Source organism: Protopterus annectens, chromosome 1.part2 (assembly GCF_019279795.1).
Source record: "Protopterus annectens isolate FY-2018-M chromosome 1.part2, PAN1.0, whole genome shotgun sequence".
Taxonomy (NCBI): Eukaryota; Metazoa; Chordata; order Ceratodontiformes; family Protopteridae; genus Protopterus; species Protopterus annectens.
Genome location: NC_056727.1, coordinates 591,960,574 through 591,978,045, shown reverse-complemented (window position 1 = coordinate 591,978,045; position 17,472 = coordinate 591,960,574). Strand labels below are relative to the sequence as shown.

The following is a 17,472-nucleotide window of genomic DNA, read 5'->3' as shown; positions in this document are numbered from 1 at the left end:
ATAAAGGTTTGATGGGATATCTCTCAAGAAAAAACAACAAAGTGTTAAGAGGCACAAGGCATTATACAAATGAAATTACTCTGTCAGGGAAGCTGGATGTAAAATACTGACAGTGGCAGGAAAAGTGAAGAAAGCTCTTATTACAGCTGTTTGTATTACAGTATTCTACACGACAACCAAGGTCCTATGGAATACTAGTGTGATTCTAGTGTGAGTCTCCACAGGGACATAGGGACTTTGGATGAAAACTCCAGCTGAGATTAAATAGGTAAGGTGGAGATAACTCAAATAATATGATTTTGCTAACTTAGTTATATTTGTCAAAAAAGATTCTTCCTTTCTCATTTCAGCTAATGTTCCAAAAATATATGTGTGCAAAGCCTCTGCCAATTATCAAATAATACTTGTGCATTTTCAATGTCTACAAATCAAAATGCTTGAATGGGGGCCATCTTTTCCTATTGTAAATTTCTACCCCCCTTTCTTCCCATTCTGCACAATATATTGCCAAACAAAGTGTTGAAAAACATAGATATGTAAGTAAGGCCCTTTAGGGCCAGTCATTAGCCTACTATTCTTCTATGATACTATGAAATAAATAAAATGTACAAGTAACTCCATGAGGCAACATCTTTTGAATTGCGTACATTTTTTAAGTGTCATGTATGTAAAATGTAACAACATTAGATGAGTACAAAACATAATTTCTGGCAACATCTCTGAAACAAGCTATGCAGAGAAGCCTTACTTTAATACCTTCTTTGTAAACTTCTTCTTCTTCTTTTGGCTTTTCCCGGTTAGGGGTCGCCACAGCGGATCACCTGTCCGCTCATGATTGGCAGTGGAGTTTTTTACAGTGTTGAGTTGCCAGCCTGGCACCCAACCTTCCACAGAAGGCACATACATGCACACGCGCATACCTAGGGCCAATTTAGAGTGTCCAATCCACCTACAGCATGTCTTTGGGATGTGGGAGGAAACTGGAGCACCCGGAGGAAACCCACGTGACCACATAGAGGACATACAGACTCCGCACATAATGTACCCCAACCGAGGATCGAACCAGAGAACCTCTTGCTGTGAGGTGGCAATGCTAACCGCTGCACCACTGTGGCCACCCCTTCTTTGTAAACTAACAACCACAAATATTGCAAACTAGCCCAAACTGGAAACATTTTCCAGAAACAAACTTCTCTTTCCTACCTTCCCCAATAAATCTCTACCTCTAACATTCCAAAAAGTTAGTGACAGAGAGGCAGAAAACAAAAGTCAGGTGAATTAAAATATCTTGTCCCATAAATACTAATCAAATAAGAGAGCACAGTGGAGTCTTACTGCAACAAGCACAGTCAAAGCTATAACCAGAGAAGACAAGACTACACGAACATTAAGGCCTGCACAAGTTTAGTAAAGTCGACTTGCCTAACAATATCGTACTATTACTCTAATCCAACAGCTATCCCTTCAAGTCTAAATTGTGAAACAAAGTAGGTGGATGCCCTATGCACAACCCCACAGGGAGGGATTCTTGTTTTTAGATACAGAACTATTGTGGGATTTGATGAGCACACAAGCACAATTGTTAACTACTAAAAAGGAATATGTGAATATTTGCAGGAGAAGGGGGCATGACAGAATGAGTATTTGTGACATCTGTAAGTAATGGAAAATGCATAAAGAAGAAATAAGAAAATGCTGTATTAAAGTTCACATGAAGCAGTGATAAGTGACTGGTTGATGACCCATCCATAGGCCCCTTTCTCATTACTACTATACAGCAAAATCCCATAACTAAGCCACCTGATTAAGGCAGTCTGCAAGTTAGGCCTCATATTATTAGACTGTGAAAAGAAGTCTACCAGTATTGCTTTTCAAAACACCTGCTAGCTCTAGAAATTAAACTGGCAATAACAAAAATGGGGTACTAAAATCATATATGAGTTATGTTGGTGCTAGTGCCCAGTGCTCATTCTGGAAAGGACATATGAGCAATGAAGTTTTCGGGGTTTCAGGCACAGACTGAACCTGTCACCTGAAGAAATACTGCTCATTATAAAACTTAAGAAATACAGACTGCTTTGATTTACTTAAAATATATTGGGGAAATGCACAAGTAGAAAATGACCCTATACCACCTGCTCATGAACTGATGAATGTCATAACAACTGATCCATTCTCAATGCCAGTCATGTCTCAGGTGATGATGTCCTTTGCAGAAAGATTTGGAAGTGACAAATAATTCTATCTTGGCTCTCCCAAGAATAGCCACTGGCATACAGATGATGTTTATGTCTGCAGGTGGAAATACATTTTGGTTACTTAAATAAATCAAGACTGCTAAATAACCAAGCTGTTTTTGGTGTAACAGTTGGTTTCACATCTACAATATCAACAGACTGGATCTGGTAACACACCTGCTTCAATGTAAGGGCCACTCATGAAGGAATGAGTACCTGTCCTCTGACTTTTGAGGGATGGCTGCAGAGTGGTTAACTATGGGGCAACCTCTGGTGAAGTCTACAGCATAATCTACTTATCGATAGTGAAATGACTACATGAATAAAATAAACAACACAGTATCAAAAATGAAAACTTTTACTTCTACAAGTTTCAAGTTCCTGTTATTAAAAAAACACAGACCACCTGTCAAAGCTTCTAAAGCTCTCACTTTTAAATGAGGTCAGGGTGTAGCATATGTCAGTAGCACATGATGCTTACATGTCAGGCCAATGTGACTGATGTCTGTGCTACTGCTAGAAAGTGTTTATATAAAAAGCATTTTTTTGTAGTCACAGACAAAATGATCCCAAAAAGGACCTGCTCCTCAGGAATGCAGCCTTTCCACTGGCCAATACCTAAAAGGTAGTCAAAAGACTCTGGCTTGATGGAAAGACTAAAAACAAGGTAAGGGAAGATTATGATAGCATGAAGCTACAGACTTGTTCATAGGTTCATACTAGGCTATCTGCCCTAGGGCATTTATAAGCCTAGCCAGAATGTGTTTGGCTTTCGCCACCCATTTTAAATTTATTTTGCTATGCCCTTTTTTGAGGTTAGTATACTGTGCCTCTGTCTAACAGTGACACAGAAGTGATACCCAGGGTAAACCTACGATCTCCCATCCACTCATCAAGATTCCTCTTGAAGAGAGTCAATGAGGGACTCTGCCTAACCTGGACTGGGATTTTATTCCAGAGTGAAGGGAGCCTCTGGGTTATGAATCTGTCCCTCCAGCATGTCCTATTTATTTCAGTGCTGAGGTTAAAGTCTCTCGAGCGTAGCTCGATGGGATTTGGATTTTCTGAGGTGCAGCATGTCCATTAATTCCGGGTTGGACATGGCTTTATACATCAGGCACAGATTGCCTCTGAACAGGCGGTATGCCACTGAGTAGAGCTGGAGTTTCTTTAACCGGGCAGCATATGGCATCTGTTTGAGCCCTTTGATCCTCTTGGTGAGGTACTTTTGGGGTCTTTCCAGTTGCTGCAGGTGTCTGGTAAGGTACATCCCAAAAGGGGCATTGTACTCAATTATGGGCCTAATGAGGGATGAGTAAAGAGGCATGATGACCTCCCCTGATCTAGATGTGAATCCCTTCATGATTAGGTGGGCTATATAAAATGTTTTTCTAACCACTTTGGCCACGTGGTTGTCAAATGAGAGATTGCTATCAACTTGGGTCCCCAGGTCCCTAATTACTTCTTCTGTACTTAATGGATTACCACCTAAGTGGTAATTTGTGGGCACTTTGTTTTTGCCAAAGATCATGTCTATACAACTTTTGGCATTTAGCTTGAGGCCATGGCTCTGGCACCAGTTGTCTGTTTCTATGAGGCCCTTTTGGAGGATGCTTGTGTCGGCTGGAGAGTCGATTATGGCGCCCAGTTTGCAGCCATCTGTGAACTTGGTCAGCCACAGTCCTTCCGTGTTGGCCTGTACCTCCGAGAAATATATACTGAACAAGAGAGGTCCCAGGAATGAGCCTTGTGGGACACCACTTGTAACTGGTTTGGAGTCTGACATGGCTCCAGCAATTCTAACCATGTGGGTTCTGTCCTTGAGCCAGTTTGCAATCCATCTTTTGACCTAGGGGTTTATATATAAGCTGGTGAGCTTATCTATAATGCCCGAGTGGGGTATTGTATCGAAGGCTTTTGCGAGGTCCAGGTAGGCTGTGTGGACCACCTTCCCCTCGTCAATGGCCTTGGTGACTGTTTCAAAGAAATCAACCAGGTTTAAGAGGCAGGATCTGCCCTTAACAAAGCCGAACTGGGTAGGATCCAGTATCTGTAGGTCCCCAATATCTTTATTTATGAGGTCCATGATGATCCTTTCCATAGCTTTGCAGACCAAGCTAGTCAGGCTTATGGGGCAATAGTTTCCAGGATCCGTTGAAGCACAACCTTTATGGAGAGGGACCACTGTTGCTGTACGCCACTCTTTGGGCACATATCCTGTAGTAAGGCTGCGATTGAACAGTAGTTTTATGTTTGGGTTTAGCTCTTCTTGGAGTTCATGTAGGACGCAGACTGGGACACCGTCTGGTCCCATTGATGCTGTGTTTTTTGCTTTGGGGAGGGCGGCTCTTACCTGAGCATCTGAGATGTCAGGGGGACAGCACTCTGCTGGGATAGATATTTGCCCTTTTGGTGGGGGGGGGGGGGAGAGAAGTTTGCGCTGAACCTGTCAGCTAGGATGTTGGCAATGTCTGTGGGTTCAGTGTATTTTTTGTCATTTTGGACTAATTCTGAGAATATCTGGGAATTACCACCCAGGTTACTAACATAACTAAAGAAAGCCTTGTGATTATCCTTAGTGTCCTGTACAATTTTATGAGTGCCCGTAGTTTTTTGCTAATACTGATCAGTGATGCCTTCCCTTTTTGGGATTTTGCTCTATCATTTAGTAGCTTCCTCCTTCTATTGTATAGTTTGTTTATGGCTGGGGTCCACCAGACAGGACGTCTGCCTTTGGAGGATTGGGTCTTGGTTTTATTTGGGATCGCATGATCCATGCATTCCTGAAGGTGTTCATAGAATGCGTTTATAAAGGATTCTGCGGTCTGGGCCGTATTTTCCACAGGCCCGGGGGCTTTGAATGATTCCACCTCGGTTTTGAGGAGTGTGAAATTTGATTTAGAGAAGTTTTTCACTGTGGTTTTCTGGGCAGGGGTGGGGTCGGGATGTGAATATCCAGTGAGATTAGTTTATGGTCTGATCTTACCAGTGAGGGATACACTTCTGGTCTGGAGCATAGAGTCTCCATGTTGGTGATGATCAGGTCCAGTATGTTTTCCCCTCTTGTGGGAGTGGTAACAAGTTGTTCCATAGCATTTGAGTTTATAAATTCTAGGAACCTTTGGCCTAGGGTGTTGGAGCTAGAGTAATGCTCCCAGTCTATGTTTGGGTAGTTGAAGTCGCCCAATATAATGGTGTTTGGAGAGACCTTCATATTTTGCAGTGTTCTCAGAAAGGCCGAGTGGGGTTCCTGGGTTTGGGAGGGTGGTCTGTAGCAGGCTATAAACTAGAAGGCAGTTTTACCCACTGTTAGTTGCACATGGATAGTCTCTGATGCTTCGTGCTTTGCCACCAACCTGGAGGTGTGGGTATCTTTGATAAATATCGATACTCCCCCTCCTTTTTTGGTTCGGTCCAAGTTTTGGGGCCAGAAAGAATGGTATGAGGTATAACCTGGTAGTGCTGGGGTGCTCTTGGGAGCCCTGAACCAGGTTTCTGTTACTGCACAGATATCGATGTTCTCCATGCTAAGGAGAGTTTCGAGTGCGTGCATCTTGAGGTTTGGACTTCTGGCATTGAGTAGCATTACTCTAAGCTTCTTATCCCTTGTGATACCTATGGAGGTGGGTTTGTCTTTTGAGCCTTGCCTAAAAAAGGCACTATGGGGGTAGCAAGAGCCTTTGCCAATATCCGAAAGCCCAGGGGTGACAGGTGCAAGCCGTCCCTAGCGAAGCACTGTGGCTTGTCGAGCATATCATCCCAAGCTGACAGGCATTGGATCCCCTTTGAATGACACCAGTACTTAAGCCAATTGTTGAAATTGATCATCTTGTCTTCATATTGTGGCATCATTCTTGGAGAGGGTAAGATGCTACTCAAGGTCAGGGTCATACCGGCCTGGGCTACATGCTCAGAGAGCTCCTTTATGTCTCTTTTCATGTAGTCCAGGGGGGTACGTCTCAGGTCATTCACACCAGCATGGACAATGACTGAGTCATATTTGTACTTGCCTTGGAGTGACCTGAGTGCTTGTGTTATGTGGCGGATCCTAGTGCCCGACAGGCTGCTCACCGTGACCCTCTCCTTGTTCAGCCTGGTGAGCGGGACGTCAGTGTGCCTGATGATACAGCCACCTATTACAAGTGTATCAGGTGTGTTGTTTAGTCTTAAGGGCTGTGACTGGTCGGCACACTGGCTTTGTGAGATATGTGTTGCACGTGTTTTGTTTTGGGGTAGCGGTTGCTTGGGTGTCTGCTTTGGAGGTCTCTGCTGCTTAGGCAGATCTTTATTTAGAGCCTCACAGTATGTTTTTGTGTGATTATGTGTTTGGTTTGCTGTTGTGGTAGGTCTATGTGAGACTGGAATTGTAGTGAGTGTGGTTTCCTTCTCCTCCTGACTGGTTATGCCAGTACTGAGTTGAGAGAGCTTAGCCTCCAGTTTGGCTATATGGTTGCGTCTCTCACATGTGTTGGAATTTGTTGGGAGGAGGAAAGGGTTGTCTGTGTACATGAGGCAGTTGTAACATTGCCTCAAGATTCCCAGATTCACCAGCTGGACCGGAGAGGAGATTGACAACTGACCTTTGGACATGCTAGAATAATATTGGGAATTCCTTAATAATTGAAAACAAGGGCCAGTGGGGAGTGAGGGTGTAGTGCTTTTAATTTTTAGTGCTGACTTATATAATTGCTTTAGCGCGTAAGTGCAAGGTAACTTAAGTGCAATGTGTTACAGGTAACTTAAATGCAAAAACGACAAACAGTAACTTTCTTACAAGTGAAACAAGGAAATAAGTACACTAAGCAATGCAGATATCACTAGTGATCCACAGAAGCGCTGAGAAGCCGCGTATTAGGTGGAATTAGCGTTCCAGGGAAATAACAAGCAAACAAACAACAAGCATATAAACAAAGCTGGATTCAGCAGGCCTGGATCTAGTCTATGCTACTGCAAACAAGGTGTACCAATTTCAGTAAGATACAGTTCAAATCTTCAGGCACTATAAACCTTTAACCAGAAATTCCCAGCTCAGAAGGGCAGAGTCCAGCCTCTTCTCCCACAAGAGTGCAGACCACGAACCTTCTTAATGTAAAATAACTGGCATGAAGCCCAACTGCCAAAACCAGAACTAATACACTTTAAGAATAACAGACACTGGGCTCTCAATCAGCAGTTCCCAACTTAGAAGGATGAAAGCTACCTGTCCTGCCACCACAGTGCATGCCACAAACCTTCCTAATGTAAAACAACTGGTCTGAAGCCCAAGTGCTTAATCCAAAAGACTTAGAATGATAGCTACACTTTAATCAAGTTACTACCAAGCAGTAATAAATACAAATGAATACTTTAGAGAAATGCCTGGATTAGTGCTCAAGTTACACAAACAAAGTTAGATCCAGCAGGCCCGAATCCAGTCTATGCCACAGCAAACAAGGCGCACCAACTTCAGTAAGAAGCAGTTGAGATATGCATGCACTATAAGCCTTTAACCAGAAATTCCCAGCTCAGAAGGGCAGAGTCCAGCCTCTCCTCCCACAAGAGTGCAGACCACGAACCCTCTTAATGTAAAATAACTGGCCTGATAGCCCAAGTGCTTAAGCCAGAATTAATACACTTTTAGAATAACAGACACTGAGCCCTCAATCAGCAGTTCCCAACCTAAAAGGATGTAAGCTACCTGTTCTGCCACTACAGTGCAGACCACAAACCCTCTCAGTGCAAAACTGGTCCGAAGCCCAAGTGTTTAAACCAAAAGGCTTAGAATGAGTTACACCAAGCAGTAATAAATACAACTGAGTACTTTTAAGATGATGCAAAAGTAAAATAAAGTAGGTAGAAACACAAGTACAGTAAAAGCAGATTAAATTTTTTTTTCTGAACATGTGCTGAGATCAAAGAAACAGATTTGAGTGCTGAAACTAGAAAACTGGCTAGTTATAAGGAAAAAAAAACTAAGCTAGAAGGCTTCCCTCCAACACAGCAGGGCTTGGGGGCTCAGAAGCCTACAAATAGTCTATAGCACTTAACAGGAAAGGCAGGAAACAATCTTAATTTTTTTTTCTGTTTCACAGATGCTCTCTGTACACAGTAGGAGTGCCTGAAATCAGAATATGATCTCACTGCACTCAGTTGAGTGAGCAAATGAGATGGGCCCAGAAGGAGTATCCAAACACAAATTTACAAGAGGGGCGGGCAGTTTCAAGGCCACTAAGATTAACACCAAAACAAAAACAGGGAGGGTGATGTAAATGGGAAGACAATGATGATATGCAAGGGGAGAGCAGAAAGAACACAGTGATCACTAAATTCATTCATGCAGTTTATTTGCTATACTCGATTATTCATTTCAGAGTCACAGGGAGCCAAAGTCTATCCTGGCAGCTATTGGCGTAAGGCAGGAAACCAGTCCTGGACAGTACATTAATCCATCACATGGAATAAGTACAAAACACAGCACCTTCACACTGCACACACCTAGGGGGATCTTTACAGCACCATCGGATCACTACTGCATGTCATTATGACATAGAAAGACATGCAAAGTACAGCTCCCAGTGAAAAAAAAAACAAAACAAGAAAACAAGGAGAACAAGCAAGCTCTGTACAAAAGGCACCTCAATTGGGAACCAATCCAGAAGTTCAAGTGCTGTGAGGCAACAAAGCTAGCCACATGACTGCCCAGAATTTGAAGTATTGCTCTTTTTTTAAAGAACGCAAACCAGAAAATAAAAAAAAAAAAGAAAAGAAAACTGCAGGTTCAAACTATACATAAGGTAGAATCATCAGCATCTAAATGTTACAGTTGGTACCCACTGTTAATGCTGATTTTAATATAATTCTAAAAAGTGTTGTCTGAAACTCTGCCCAGAAAAAGCGTGGCATTTGGCAATTTCAGTCAAGATAAGTGCAGGAGATGAGGCAATCCAGATCTCTGAGGTGTATAAATAGAATGCAGAAGGCCTTGGTGTTCTACTGTAGCAGTCATTCTGATGCTCCCTCCTTAGGTGATACAGTTGAATGGCAGCCTGAGTTCACCACTGAAGTGTTTTGTCCAGTAATTTTCCATAAACGGTTAAGGCTATGAGCTGTTAACAGGCTTTATCTTGTAGTTTTAGGTTTGATTTGCTCATTCTCTGTTTGCTTACTGTTTGATTCTGAGCAGCTCACTTAACCAGATATCCCCGAAAAAAGGCAGACGGACAACAGCCTGGTGGGTTTAGTCGATAAAGAGATAAAGCTGTATACTGTACAGTGCATACTGTCTGTACTACCGAGATCTGTACATAGGTATAGACTAGCCTAATGACCACTATGTCCTTTATAAGTCTACCTGTACAACCCAAGCCAAATGTATCTCTATGTGTCATAGACATTTATTAGAAGGGGGTATGACAGAAAATTTCTAGATATTAAGGGAGGGTATGTTAGTTTGGGCATTACTGTCTTCTGCCTCTTTCTATCAGTGACAGAGTGAATTTCCAATTTCCCATCCACTGGTCAAGTTTACACTTAAATAGGGTTTGAGATGGACTCTGGTTCATATGGATGGGAGCCTGTTCCAGAGAATGGGGATCCTCTGAGACACATACCTGTTTTGCCAGCATGTCTTATTTATGTCACAAGCAAAATTGAAATCCCTGGATCTAGTGGTTCTGATGCTGTATATTTTGCTGAAGGAATGGCTGTAATAATGATTAAGGTGTTAACCTCACAGACAAAAGGCATAGGGTTTGATTCTCACTTGAGATGCTTAGGCTTAAAAAAGGACCCTGTGGTCATTAGCTTAGTACTAACCTATGAACCTATGTGCAAAAGGTCCATCAGAGCTGGATCAGAGGATGCCTTGTATGCTAGGTATAGATAGCCTCTCAGTAACCTGTAGGATACCGAGTATATACAGGGGGCTTTAAGGCGATATGTGCAGGAAAATGTGTTTATACCCTGGACTCTCCTGGTAATGAACCTTTGTGGGTGTTCTAACTGCTGCATATGTCTGGTCATGGCAAAGAGAGCATTATACTCAATGATGGGTCTGATAAGGGCTGAATAAAGTGGCAATAAGACTTCCTTGGACCTGGATGCCATGCCCTTACTTATATGTTGGGTGTCACAGAATGATTTTCTTACTAGCTTGGCCACATGTTGGTCAAAGGCCAGATTACTACTTATATATGTTCCCAGATCCCTGACTACTGGGACAACTCTTATGGGTGCCTTACTGATTAAGTAATTAGTCCATATTGGTAAGTACCAGGTCCAGTATGTTTGAACCTCTGGTGGGTGTATGCACTATCTGATCAAAGGTACTTGTGTTAAAGTCCAGGAATTGTTGTGCCTGCAAGTATGAGGCAGTGTATGTTTCCCAGTCTACAGATGGGTAGTTAAAGTCTCCCATGAGTAGGGTATAAGTGTTTCCAGTAAGTCTAGGTACAAGCTATGGGATTTTAGGGACATAGAAAGTGGCCTATAGCTGGCTAGGATATGGTATGGGACTTTGTCTATGGTGATTTGCACATGGATAAACCACAGGGCATCACCCTATTTAATCAATGTAGAGTTATGCTTGTTGCAGATACAGATTGAAACTCCTCCACCTTTTGTCCCTGTGTTTGCAGCTGATAGTCTAATTGTGTGGAAGGCACTTGAGCCTTGCACTGCCAGAGTAATTTCTGTGGATTTAAACCATGTCTCGGTAATGGCACAGATGTTTATATTCTCCAGAGTGAGGAGACCTTGCAGGGTCTGGAGTTTCTTGGTTAGGCTCCAAGCTTTGATCAGTAACACCTTTAGGTTTCTTTGAGTTTTATTTGCTATGTCGGTAGTTTTTTTGTCAATTTGGCATTGCCTGAAAAAGGCTCTAAGGGACTGGATAAAGATTTAGCCAATATCTGGAAGCCTATGGGAGACAGGTGCAGACCATCATTTGTAAAGCATTACAGATGTCTTGGATGTGCCTGCATTATGTTCAGTTCTTTCACATGAAAGCAGCAACATGTAAGCACTCAAGGGCAACTCAACTCAGCCATATCTGGCCCCTCAACTTTCTATGGCACTTTGTGCATGTACAGAATGCTAAGGAATGGTTCTTAGCTCTAAAAAGAGATGAAAACCATAAAATAATTATGTAAACAGAAGTAATGACCTCAGGAACTGATACAGCAGAAATTAAACTTCTCAAGGAAACTATCATAAAGAAAAAGGTGATAAGGAACAACAATCAGAGGTGTGAACAAAAAGTGTCGCATACTTCCAAGAGAAGCAGGTGTGATGCAGACAAACATTCACTCAATTAAACTAGGCAACAATAAAAGTACATGAAAAGGTAGAACAGAATAAAGGGGAACATGTAAATAAGATCCTGAACACAAAATGGGAAGCCAGGCAAATAGCAAGAAAGGAAATATGTAGAGAATGAAACAGACAAAAATGGAAAGGAAAATGACAACTTTACCATATGGTAAAAAATGCTAGATGTTAATGAACAGTGTCCAGACGGGTCACATATCAAGGACAGTGAGAAAACAACCTACAGTAGTGAGAATGTAGAAACAAGGAAAAAAGGCAAAGTTTTCAGAGTAAGATCCAATAATTACAAAAGACTTACAAGAAAAAAAAAGACTGTACCATATTCATTAAAAAAATATTGATTTCTGCTGGTTCAGCTACTTGTATGATGTACATAACACAAAGTACAAAAATAATTAGAAACAAAAAACAGAAATGTTAAAAAGCTTTTTTTATTTTAACTTTATATGAAATTTCACTTCAGTGCTCTGTAACTTAACACTTTAAAATAACAAATACTCTAATTACGCCACTTAGTCATTTTGTCCTGTATGCCATCCTGAAATCCATCTTTTTTTTTTAATCAGATACTCCCAGAATCAATACAGAAAGTGCACTGTTGTAATGTGCTACACAGGCTACTTCCTTCACAATGGTTCTTCCTGCCAGCCCACAATAGTTCTGTGTATAAAAACAGGAGTTCCAGAAGATAACACTGACCACAAACTCTAGAATGTGGACCCAAAGCACAGCACAGATGTAATACATTTAACTAACACACAATCTAGCACTGTCGAGTATTGTCACCAGTCTAAATAAACTCCAGGCAGATGCAGTAATCTGGAATCAGACCAACATTAAATTATTTCAAGTAATGTATGGTAATAAATACTCTTGGCTATCTCTGAGAAAATGAACAAGGCATAGAAAAAAGAATATCAGCTGACAAACGCTGAAATGTCCATGAGGCTCCACAGCACGCATAGGTAAATGACAAGTAGACACTGGAGTGGGAAGATTACGAAGGCTCACTTCTGCCCTGGCCTGATAGTGAGTAACTCACAGCTAGGTAATTCCCTGCTGATATCTGTAAACTAGAAATATTTCCGCAGGATCCTAGTGCCTGCGGAATTACCCACATTAGCAATGCCAGCAGTGATAAATCTTCTGAAAGAAAAATAAAGCAAGCTACCATTTCTAGTCAACTATAAAACAATTTAATTTGAAAATAGGGCTCTACATAATACAGTCAAAGAGTTTTTATTTTTTGGGGCTCACTCACATCCCACCCAACTGGCTTGTTATTATAAAAATGAAAGAAGCTTTAATTCTCCATCTCACTGAACCAATTACTCTACTTGCGTCTACTTCCCTTTTTATAGCAGTTTGTCCCATGCCTACTGCTGTATATTTTATAAAGAAATGCAACATTTTGGTATTAAACTAAGAACAAATAGAATGATTTTAGATGTTTTTCTACCATAACCTAGCTATAACTCCTTTACAATACAATCTGTACCTTATAGGTTCATAGGTTTATACTAGGCTATCTGCCCTAAGGCATTTATAAGCCTAGCCCAAATTTTTGTGGCTTACGCCACCCCTTATATGAAAAAATACTGTGCCCATTAGTTTGTTGTGCCTCTGTCCAGCAGTGACACAGAGATGATTCCCGGGATAAACCTACGATCTCCCATCCACAGGTCAAGATTTCTCTTGAACAGAGCCAGCGAGGTGCTCTGCCTCACATGGATCGGGATTTTATTCCACAGCATAGGAAGTCTCTGAGTGATAAATCTATCCCTCCAGCATGTCCTATTTATATCCATGCTAAGGTTTAAGTCGCTTGCTCTAGTGGTTTTGGTGGATTTGGATTTTTTGAGGTGGAGCATGTCCATTAATTCCGGGTTGGACATGGCCTTGTATGTCAGGCACATGTCACCTCTGAGCAGACGGTATGCAACTGAATAGAGCTGGAGTTTCTTCAATCTGGCAGCATATGACAGATTTTGGAGTCCCTTTATCCTTTTGGTGAGGAACTTTTGGGGTCTCTCCAATTGCTGCAGATGTCGGGTGAGATACATCCCGAATGGGGCATTGTACGTGATCATTGGTCTGATAAGTGAAGAGTACAGGGGAACAATGACCTCACTAGATCTGGATGTGAATCCCTTCATGATCAGGTGGGCAATGTAGAAGGTCTTTCTAACCACTTTAGCAACGTGAGTGTCAAGAGAAAGGCCACTGTCAACCTGGGTCCCCAGGTCCCTGATAACCTCTTCTGTGCTTAGTGGATTGCCACCTACATGGTAGCTTGGGGTTACCTTGTTTTTCCCAAAGGGTATGATTATACATTTTTTGGCGTTTAACTTCAGGCCATGGCTCTGGCACCAGCTATCTGTTTCCGTGAGTCCCTTCTGAAGAATATCCGTGTCCGATGCACTTTCCACTATGGCGCCCAGTTTGCAGTCGTCTGCAAACTTTGTCAGCCAAAGTCCTCCTATGTTGGCCTGTACTTCTGAGAAGTAGATGCCGAACAATAGGGGGCCAAGGACCGAGCCCTGTGGGACACCACTTGTGACCGGCTTGGAGTCTGACATAGCACCAGCAACTCTAACCCTGTGGGTTCTGTCCTTAAGCCAGTTTGCAACCCATCTTGTGACATATGGGTTTACATTTAAGCTGGTAAGTTTTCTACAATACCCGAGTGGGGTATTGTGTCGAAACCTTTGCAAGGTCAAGGTAGGCTGTATGGACTGCCTTTCCTCATCAATGGCCTTGGTGACTGTTTCAAGAAGTCGACCAAGTTCAAAAGGCATGATCTGCCCTTGACGAAGCCAAACTGGGTCGGGTCCAATGTCTGCAAGTCCCCTATATCTTTGTTTATGAGCTCCATTATGATCCTCTCCAAAGCTTTGCAGACTAGACTTGTTAAGCTTATGGGCCGGTAATTACCAGGGTCCGTAGAGGCACCGCCTTTGTGGAGTGGGACCACAGTTGCCGTACGCCACTCCTTGGGCACGTATCCTGTGGTAAGGCTGAGATTAAACAGCTGCCTTATGTGCGGGTTTAATTCCTCATTTAGCTCGTGTAGCACACAGCTGGGGACACCATCCAGTCCCATTGATGCTGTGTTTTTAGCTTTAGAGAGAGCAGCTTTCACCTGCGCATTTGAGATGTCTGGGAGGCTACACTCTGCTGGGATAGTTATCTCTCCTTTAGGGGAGAGGAGGTGAAGTTTGCACTGAACCTGTCTGCCAGTATGTTGGCAATGTCTGTGGGTTCAGTGATTTTGTATCATTTGGACTAATTCTGAGCATATCTGGGAGTTTCCACCCAGGTTCCTAACATAGCTGAAAAAGGCCTTATAATTGTCCTTTGAATCCATGGCAATTTTTCTCTCAAAATTGGCCTTAGTTGATTTTATGAGTGCTCGTATTTTTTTACTAATAATGATCAGGGGTGACTTCCCTTTTATGGATTTTGTTCTATCATGTAATAGATTTCTCCTCTTATTGTAAAGTTTGTTAATGGCTGGGGTCCACCAGACTGGACGTTTCCTTTGTGGAAAGAGTCTTGGTTTTATTTGGGATTGCCTGATCCATGCAGTCCTGGAGGTGTTCATAGAAGGCATTTGTAAGGGCTTCCGCAGCTTGGGTTGTGGTTTCCACTGGCTCAGGGGCCTTGAAGGATACCACACCAGTCTTGAGTAGTGTGAAGTTTGCTTTAGAGAAGTTCTTCACTGTGGTCTTTTTGTTTGGGGTGGGGCGGGATGTGGATTTCCAGTGAGATTAGTTTATGATCAGATCTCACCAATGAGGGATATACTTCCGGTGTGGAGCATTTTGTCCCCATGTTTGTGATAATGAGATCTAGTATATTTTCTCCTCTCGTGGGAACAGTGACTAGCTGTTCCATGGCATTTGAATTTATGAACTCCAGGAACCGTTGGGCTAGAAAGTTAGGGCTTGAGTAATGTTCCCAGTCTATATTCGGGTAGTTGAAGTCACCCAATATGATGGTGTTTGGAGATACATTTATACCCTCCAGTGTCTTCAGGAAGGCTGTGTGGGGTTCCTGAGTTTGAGAGGGTGGCCTGTAGCATGCTACAATTTGTAGAGCAGATGTTCTTCATTCCACATTGCTGCAGTCCTAACTATTGGGTAGTCCGCTGTCCAGTCGGCCCGAATACCAAAGTATATGACTGACGTCAGTCACGGCGCATTAGACTGACGTCAGTACGTCAGGGTACTAATGCGCATGACCGACGTCATATCCTCAGTCTTTTTTGCCGCATGGTCCGATGCAGAAGCAGTTTTTGCGAGTGCAGGTTGGCATTCTGAAAGTTTCTGAAGTCAGAGTTTCAGACCGAATCAAAGTTGGCTAAGTACCCCGTTAGATATTTTGGTTTTTCTTGCCTCAGTATTTAACCGGATGTCAGAAAAAGTGAATAACTGTATTTCTTGTGGGAAACAGATACCTCATAGGGATTACCATACTTTGTGTATACCTTGTTTAGGGCCTGAGCACGACGTTGTTGGATGCCGCTCTTGTGCTAGATTTAACAAACGCACTATTAAGAGAAGGTTAGACTGTGCCAGGTTAGTGTTTGGGAAGCGTTGTAATTATAAAATGCCGCCGGATGCTCCGGCGCCCGCTTCAGCCAAAACGCGCAAGGACAAAGCAGGGAAGCCTAGAATGGAAGAACCGACAGTCCCGGACGTCGGTTCTTTAGAAGGCTCAGTGGAGCCGGAGGTTCTGCCAGGAGTTTCTTTGGAGTCTCAGGGAGAAACTTTACTGTTACAGGATGTGTCCTCTCAGGAAGTAGGCCAGGCTGAAGGGGCTTCTCAGGTGGCTGTTCTTCCCTCTCTTCCTAAGGTGGTTAAGGCCTCGCCTTCTGTTTCTAAGGCTTCTTTAAGAGGCAGGCCTACTTTAGCTTCAGTGGGGTTTCTCCGAGTGTTTCAGGGTCTTTGCCTAAGAAGCATATGCTAAAATGGCAGAGGATTTGATTACAATGATTAGAGGTTCTATGCCCCCTCCTGATAAGAGGCCTAGGGTGGAACCTGAGTTTGAGAGTTTTGAGCAATGTTCGGAGGCTTCTGAGTCTTCGGCTGAAGACTTGCAGGAGTATCCTCCTTATTCTGATTCTGATGTGGATGATTCTACTCCTTCAGCTTCGCCTCCTGAGGATTTTTCCTTTTCAGAGACTCTGCATTCCATGAGGGAGCATTTTAAATGGGAAGGTCAAGATTTCTCTGATTCCAGGAAGAGGCTTAGAGAATTCTTGTTTTTGCCCCAGCATAGGCCTTTAGCTATACCTCCTGTTCTGAATGTGGTAGAAGATGTTTTTGCAGAGGCTTCACTAAATCCTGATTCTTTGCCTCCTGCCCCAGTTAAACCGGATAGGTACTATAGGGTACCTGACGCCCATAAGTATCTTTTAAGAGTCCTAGGGCAGACCCAGAAACTGTCTCTCAGGGGCCTAAAGGTGTGAAGGCTTCTGTGGTTAAAAATCCTGTTCCTCCTGATAAAGAGGCAAGGGCTTTGGATAGATGGGGAAAGAAAGTGTACACTTCTTCCACTTTAGCCATGAGGGCGTTGAATTGTCAGTTTCATATGTTAAAATATCAGAATTATCTCCTTTCACAATTGAAGTCTAAGGTGGATGCTCTGGCTGAAGGTATTGAGTGTAAAGAGTTGCAGGATTTAGTTCATGTTTCTGAACAAGTGGGAAAGCATTCCTTGCAGTGTGGTTTTGATGCTGTGCAGGCCTCCTCGAGGGTGGCTGCCACTGGTTCTGTTCTTCAGGCACGCCTGGTTGAGAGATCAGAACTTAGCTGAGCATGTTAAGACAAGGATTTTGGATGCTCCTTTACAGTCTGATGTGTTGTTTGGTTCGCCTGTGGAAGCAGTTTTAAAGAAAATGGAGGACAAGGCTAAGTCTATGCAA

General features: G+C 42.8%; 1 protein-coding gene across 1 annotated transcript in view; it reads right to left on the bottom strand.

The window, feature by feature from the left end:
• MIA3 (MIA SH3 domain ER export factor 3) overlaps window positions 1-17,472 on the bottom strand; it is a 1,691,550-nt gene that overhangs the window by 1,029,461 nt on the left and 644,617 nt on the right. The gene's annotated exons all lie outside the window — the stretch shown is intronic.